This window comes from Chenopodium album, chromosome 8 (assembly GCF_948465745.1).
Source record: "Chenopodium album chromosome 8, dcCheAlbu1.1, whole genome shotgun sequence".
In the NCBI taxonomy this organism is placed as follows: Eukaryota; Viridiplantae; Streptophyta; class Magnoliopsida; order Caryophyllales; family Amaranthaceae; genus Chenopodium; species Chenopodium album.
Genome location: NC_137841.1, coordinates 13,500,941 through 13,509,075, shown reverse-complemented (window position 1 = coordinate 13,509,075; position 8,135 = coordinate 13,500,941). Strand labels below are relative to the sequence as shown.

General features: G+C 39.1%; 1 non-coding gene across 1 annotated transcript; it reads right to left on the bottom strand.

Moving 5' to 3' along the window:
- Positions 1–4,756: 4,756 nt before the first annotated feature.
- Positions 4,757–4,863, bottom strand: LOC145556869 (small nucleolar RNA R71). Its single transcript, XR_014091961.1, has one exon. It is a non-coding gene; the product is annotated as a small nucleolar RNA R71 (small nucleolar RNA).
- Positions 4,864–8,135: the final 3,272 nt, after the last annotated feature.

The following is an 8,135-nucleotide window of genomic DNA, read 5'->3' as shown; positions in this document are numbered from 1 at the left end:
TTACACGGTTTGAGAGTGCTTAGGGTTGAATTAGACACATTGTAAGCTAAGGTAGCCCGGTTTAGAACTTTTGAGGACGTTTGAACCCCTAGTTCACGGGAAAGTGGTAAGATGGTGTTGCTGCTCTATGGTGAATAGGATTCCCTTGGTTGGTATTTGCTTATTTCTTATCCCGTGTGAGCGTCATTTGTTCTAGCCTTCATCATTCTTGTGAGCGGCATTTAGGATCCTTAACTATGCATAACTTAATCCTTGTGTTGTTCTCTAGCTCCCAAGATCGTGACCAAGCAACTCTAGGGGAGGAAAAGGGCACCATTTTTCTTTTTTTTTTTTTTTTTTCTTTATCTTCTTTTTGTTTTGTTACTTATTTTGTTTTTATTTCGCATTTGCTCCTCTTGCCAACCCTTTGAGCCTATTCCCTTTCTTGATTATGAGCCACATTACAAGCCTTATGACCTTTCGTTTCCCTAACCCTTAGTTTGTGAAGCATTTCGGTTTAAGAGTTTGTTTTGTGTTGTAATAAAATGAGAAAGTATTATGCTTTTTGTACCAAGCAAGAAAAGTAAATTGTATATATTGTGTGAAATAAAGCAAATGTTAAGAAAAAGCCGTCTAAAGTTAAAAAAGGCAAGGACAACAAATAAAATATATATAAAAAAAAAATATATTTAAATTAGTTTGGTTTCGTTTTCTTCCCTACTTTAAGCATTGAGGACAATGCTTTGTTCAAGCTTGGGGGGGAGCGTTACTTCGTTTTTGTTTTTATTGAGTGTCGGTGTCGAATAAGCTTGGGGGAGATGGAATTATTGGTATTTTTGTTTGATGTTTGGTGATTTCTTGAGTTTGTTTTTGAGGTTTGATCACCCTTTTGCTTCACTTAGGAAATATCACCAAAATTTTCAAATTTTTGCCCCGCCTTGACCCTTAGCCTTACGTTACAACCCTAGTAAAGACCCTTTGACTTTAGAGGGGTGAGGTCAATGACCGGTGGAGGGAGATAGATTTCAACCCTATGGAGAGAGTATGCATAGTTGAGATGTCGGGATGACCTTATGATTCCACATAAAAAATTCTTTTTCCGATTCCCTCGAGGAATCATGAGGAGCTAACTAAGGGATGATTTGAAGCTAGTGGAGAGAGCGTGGACCGTCTTGGATGGGGCTAGGGCGGAGAGTGAAATCATTAGTTCTCTATGCTTAGCTTAGGTTTGTCTTTTTCAACCATGAGCATCTTGGAACGTTTATTCCCTCATTTAATTAAGAAAGGTGAGCATTCTTTGGTGCATGTCTCTATGTTTTGAGTCCGAATGGAGCATTTTCTATCTAAAAGCTTGTTTGGTTTTCTTAAGCCTTGTCATGTCATGTTGGTCGTGGTTGTGCTTGCTTTTTGTTTTTGCTTTTCTTTTTCTTTTTGTTTTGCCTTGGTTTTGTTTAGAGTTGTGGGTTAAACTCTTAGGACACCCTCACGAGAGCACACTCGTCCTCTAGGGCGATCTAGGGGTTTAAAGGGCTTGTCATTAGTTGCTAAAAGTGACCGTGATTCCTACGAAAGTGAGTTAGTGTACATTCTTGTCTCCTTTAGTGTCTTAGTTTTGCTTGAATAAATCATTCTCCTTCTCCAGTGTTTCATGTTAATTTGCTCGAGGACGAGCAAAAGGTAAGCTTGGGGGAGTTTGATAAGTGACTTTTATGTCACTTTTAGGGTGTTTATTGAGTCGTATTCCGGCTTATTTTCCAATAATTTCACCTTTTATATCCTTTATTTCTATTATTTTATTATTCTCGTCTTTTATCTTTATTTTGAGTATTTTTGTAATTTTCTATAGTTTTTAGTTTATTTTCGTGTTTTATTTTATTTTTCTTTATTATTTTATTTTATCTTTATTTTATTTTTATTTTGTTATCGATCCTACCCTCGTGTTGTTTTTGGTTGTAGGTGTTTTCGGGTCCTTGGTCGATCGAGTTCAAGGTCCGAGAATTGAGTCAAACAACATGCTCTAGCTGCTGCCCTCTTGCTAGCAGCTTAACATACACCACACCTCCCCTTACCCTACACCACAACACAACCCAAAACACATCTCCCCTGCTCCCTGCTTTTCCTCATCACCAACAGCAACATCAATTACAACCAGCAGCTCCCCTACTCCCAGCTCCTCAACACCACCAGCTCAAACACCAAACCACTCACCCATACACTCTCCGCAACCACCACACATCACAACACCAACAGCAACAGCAGCGATAACAACCATCAACAACACCAACATCGCACCTCCCCTGCTCCCTCAGCTCACAATCAATCCCACCACGCAACCCCACATCGCACCACCACAATCACACCCACAAACCAAACTCCCAATCGCACCGAAACCACCCAACATCACCAAACCGCAACAATTCGCAGCACCAGCCTCCAACCAAACCACCTCCAATTCTTCTCCATCAGCCACCGCCACCAATTTCAACCACCAGCCTTCGCAACCCACTCAATTTCAGCCACCTTCAATCACACCAATTTCCAGCCACCGCAACCAATTCACCCAAGCAAACCCCAACACCTCCAATCACCACAACGTCAACCACCAATTCACAGAATCACCAGCAGCAACCCGCAACAATTGCAGCAACACTTACCTCCGCGGCCGCGCACCCCTGTCTGAAAGCGCACACGATTGGAGTCCAAATTCAGAGTCGAGGCAGAAGCTATGCGCGACCTCTGCGCGGTGTCTTCGCGGGCGCGTAGATCGGGGTTCAATTTGAACCACATCACGAGCTTTTCACGTGATTTTAATGAAATCCAACGGCCGTGTTTTAATGATGCTTGATGAAGATGATGATGATGAACGGTGAAGATGAGGGGATGCGTGGTGATGGTGATGAAGGTGATGCAAATCAGAGCAGCCAAATGAAAGAGAAGTGGAAATCGTGGCTGAGGGAATTTGGGGGATTTGTGGGTTTATTTTAATTTCTTTTTCTTTTATTTTATTTTATTTTCTTAATTCTTTTTATATTTTCCTTTTCCTTTTCTTATTTCATTTCTATTTTATTTTTTTCTTTTGTTTTTCCTTAATTTTCTCATTCTTTTATTTCTTTTATTTTTCTTAGTTTTATGAGCTTTGTATAAATACCCATTTTTGGGGGTAATTAGAGGAGAGGCCATTATGCTATTTTCTTAGTTAGTTTAGGAGAGCTTCTCTCTCTTAGGGTTAGATTAGATAGTTTTTAGAGAGAAAAAAAGTAGATTATTGCTCAATTTTCTTCCAAGTAATCAATTTTGGTCAAGTTTAATTTCCAATCAAGCAATTCCTTCAAGTTTTCATCTTTCATTAATCCTCTCTCTAGTAATCTCTAATCCTTTCCTTTAGCTTTATTTATTTGCTTTATTGTTGCTTATTTTTGTTAGTCTTTTTAGTTCATCTAGTTATTATTGTTTTCATTGTTTTTAATCATGTTTTGTTTTGTGTTTCTTGAATATATTTTTGGTTTTGCTATTATGTTTAATCTCCTTTCTCTAGGCTAATCTTTTAGCTAGGGGAAGGGGGTGGAAAATATGTGTTGAATGTTGGATGAATGATGATAGTGGATTGATTACATGCCTTAAATTGATGAAAGATATGATTTTTATTGACTTGAGACTATTGTAGCACTTTATTTGATTGCCTTCTAGTTTAAATGCATGAAAATGATTTGAACTAGATTTAGATCACCTCTATTTTAATGATTGCATGAGAATGAGTTGTTAAAAATGGAGTTCCATGTATTGTGCCCCTTTATTCCTTGGTTAGCTTGTGCCTAATGGGATGCATGAGAATGATCCTAATTAGCATAGACCTCTTTCATTGATTTGCCTAGACTATTGCATGAGAATGAATTGTTTAGGTAGGATCTTGTGTTCTTTGGCATGTTCTTCATGATAACTATGATTATTCCCCTTTTTTCTAATCATGTTTGACACCCCCGTATCCCTAGCGTTGTTCTTTCTTGATTTTATTCGTCTTTATCTTTGCTTATTCGTAGTTTTAGTGCTTTTTATCCAATATATCAACAAAAACATTTCCCCTCTTGACTCTTGCATTAGTGATATTGATGTTGGACGAGTGAGCTTCCTTAGTGGTTCGACCCTTTACTTGCCACTAACTAGTTTAGTGTAAGTTTAGGCATTATAAATTGTTAATTTGATTAGGGTTAGTAGAACCAACGACCTATTAATCCCGATCAAATTTTGGCGCCGTTGCCGGGGAAGCGGCTTGTTTAGAATTTGTTTTTGCTATTGTTAGAGTCATTTTATTTGCTTTCTTTTTATTTTTTTGCCTTTTTTTTAATCCTACTTGTCATTGCTAATCGTGTGCTTAGCTTTGTTGTATTCAAAGAGAGATATGGCAAGACAAGAGGATGACCTTCTTTTTAGGGAGTTTGGAAATCCGGAAGTCTATGAGCTCACGAGTGGTATACTTCTCCCAACCACAGAGTCTAATTTCACAATCCATCCACAATATGCTAGGATGGTACAAGTCGAGCAATTTTCCGGAAGTGCAAGTGAAGACCCCATTGAGCATTTGGACCGATTCCTTGAGTTGTGTGCAATGATGCAAACAAATGAAGTGAGCCAAGATTACATTCGTATGCATCTCTTTCGGCAATCTCTCACCGGAAGAGCAAAGAAATGGCTCAAGCTTTTGAAGCCCAACTCTCTCACCACATGGAAAGATGTTGCGAAGGCCTTTCTCAAGAGGTTCATTTCCGATGAGCAAACCGCAAAAATGAGGAGGAAGATAGCTTCTTTTGAGCAAGAACCGGATGAAACTCTTGGGGAAGCATGGGAAAGGTTTAAGGATATGATTAGAGCATGTCCTAACCATGGATTCAACCATAATTTGCTCATGAGATTCTTTTATGATGGCTTAGAGCCAATTTCAAGAACCAATCTAGATGCGGGTGCCGGTGGCCAATTGATTAAGATCCCTCAAAGCCAAGTTGAAGCTATAATTGAAGAGGTGGCTACTAGCTATTCTTGGGGAGGTCAAAGAAGGTCCCAAGGAAAGCAAGGTGATCTTTATGAGTTGGAGAAAGTCGGTCAACTTAAGCACATAGTTGAACTCTTGAATGAAGGTCTTTCCAAGTTGAACTCAAGTGTTGGTTTGGGTTCAAAACTGTCACAAATCATTGATTTCTCATGTGCTTGTTGTGGTGGGACGGATCATGATGCATCGTATTGTAGAGAGTTCAATCCCAAGCAAGGTGAGGCTTTGACTTTGAGGGAAGGAGAGTTTGTAACCCAAGCTCATTCTCAACAACTTCAACAACCTCCAAAACAAGAAAACTCCTACCTCCAAGATGAACCTCTTTTCAATCCTCTAACCGAAAATTTTTCTTACCCTTCCATCCAAATGGGGAACTTTCAAGGTCAACATCATGACCAAAATCCTCAAGCGTATGAAGAACAATCCCCACTCGACCACACACAAACCCAAATTCTTCAACAACGTCAAATTCTCACTCAACAATTCCAAGAGATCAAATCTCACAATGAAGTTGTTGACTCCCAACTAGCCAACATTTCTTCTCTCCATTTAACCGCAAAACTCCCCTTACAATCATCTACTAACCCTTCATATGCTTATCATCTCGAAACTTGCAAGGAGGATGAAAGTAAGGAAGACAAGGTTGTGGAGGATGTGGTTGAGAAGAAGGTTCAAGAACAAAATGAGGAGCCATTAGATTTTAGTGAACCAAACAAGTTTGAAGGCCCGGTTCCCTTCCCTTGTAGGCTAGTTGAGAATGTTGTTTTGAAGAGCCCTATGGCGGTGAGCATATGTAGAGTTGATGTAGTCGATGGTGTGATGGATAATGAGAGCTTACCTCCATGTGATGGTAAGGTGACAATGAGGTATGATAACTTTCTTGAAGTTCCTACTTAGTTTGAAAGCTCTCTTGAGGAAGGTGAGGTTTCCCTTCCTAATATCGAGGATTCCAAGTTTCATCGCCCTTTTAGAAGAAACGACAAGAAGAAGAGAAAAATAAAAGATGAGCCACCATTGGCTCTTGATTCATTCCCTCCTTTCCCTTGTGGTGATTTGAGACCTCAAGGAGTGCTAGTTCTCAAGCTTGGGGGCATCTATGATTCACTCCTCAAGTTGATGAGGGTGATGTTCTTTATTCCACCTTGAAGGAGGTGAAGGGTCAAGCTAGAGACCATAAACAAGCGCTTCCCGGGAGGCAACCCGGAGGATTTCTACCCCTTTTTCTCCCCCTCCTTTCTTTTTCTTTTTTGTTTTCTTTCTTTGTTTTCTTTTAATGTTTTCTTTTATGTCTTGTCTTGCCTTGTAGGTTGCATTTTGGAAGCTTGGAGCGGAGTGACATTTGGTGAACTCGATTTTATGCTCCATTATTCTTTTAAGCCAACCTCTCGGTGAGACCTTTCTTGTTTTCACTCTTTTAATTTTTCTTTGAGTGCTTAGTTTAAGGTTAGTTTAGGAAGAAGTTGAATGGTTCGAGGGTGTTTGCATTGGTTCTAAGGAACCTAGGATCGTTGATGTTGTTATCAACGGTCATTTGTATGACGATTGGGATTTACTTGAATTACATGCCTCATTTGTGAACCTTTTTATTTCTTCCTCTTGTTTTTGTGTTGTTTTTCCCTTTTATGTGACAAACATGACTATGACAAGTTGCAATGATTTTGATTTAGAATTGCTCATTCATTTGGATTTGTGTGCCTTTCATGATAATGTGTCTTTGAATGCTTATCTTCCTAGTTGATGAGGGTTTACACGGTTTGAGAGTGCTTAGGGTTGAATTAGACACATTGTAAGCTAAGGTAGCCCGGTTTAGAACTTTTGAGGACGTTTGAACCCCTAGTTCACGGGAAAGTGGTAAGATGGTGTTGCTCTCTATGGTGAATAGGATTCCCTTGGTTGGTATTTGCTTATTTCTTATCCCGTGTGAGCGTCATTTGTTCTAGCCTTCATCATTCTTGTGAGCGGCATTTAGGATCCTTAACTATGCATAACTTAATCCTTGTGTTGTTCTCTAGCTCCCAAGATCGTGACCAAGCAACTCTAGGGGAGGAAAAGGGCACCATTTTTCTTTTTTTTTTTTTTTTTTCTTTATCTTCTTTTTGTTTTGTTACTTATTTTGTTTTTATTTCGCATTTGCTCCTCTTGCCAACCCTTTGAGCCTATTCCCTTTCTTGATTATGAGCCACATTACAAGCCTTATGACCTTTCGTTTCCCTAACCCTTAGTTTGTGAAGCATTTCGGTTTAAGAGTTTGTTTTGTGTTGTAATAAAATGAGAAAGTATTATGCTTTTTGTACCAAGCAAGAAAAGTAAATTGTATATATTGTGTGAAATAAAGCAAATGTTAAGAAAAAGCCGTCTAAAGTTAAAAAAGGCAAGGACAACAAATAAAATATATATAAAAAAAAAATATATTTAAATTAGTTTGGTTTCGTTTTCTTCCCTACTTTAAGCATTGAGGACAATGCTTTGTTCAAGCTTGGGGGGGAGCGTTACTTCGTTTTTGTTTTTATTGAGTGTCGGTGTCGAATAAGCTTGGGGGAGATGGAATTATTGGTATTTTTGTTTGATGTTTGGTGATTTCTTGAGTTTGTTTTTGAGGTTTGATCACCCTTTTGCTTCACTTAGGAAATATCACCAAAATTTTCAAATTTTTGCCCCGCCTTGACCCTTAGCCTTACGTTACAACCCTAGTAAAGACCCTTTGACTTTAGAGGGGTGAGGTCAATGACCGGTGGAGGGAGATAGATTTCAACCCTATGGAGAGAGTATGCATAGTTGAGATGTCTGGATGACCTTATGATTCCACATAAAAAATTCTTTTTCCGATTCCCTCGAGGAATCATGAGGAGCTAACTAAGGGATGATTTGAAGCTAGTGGAGAGAGCGTGGACCGTCTTGGATGGGGCTAGGGCGGAGAGTGAAATCATTAGTTCTCTATGCTTAGCTTAGGTTTGTCTTTTTCAACCATGAGCATCTTGGAACGTTTATTCCCTCATTTAATTAAGAAAGGTGAGCATTCTTTGGTGCATGTCTCTATGTTTTGAGTCCGAATGGAGCATTTTCTATCTAAAAGCTTGTTTGGTTTTCTTAAGCCTTGTCATGTCATGTTGGTCGT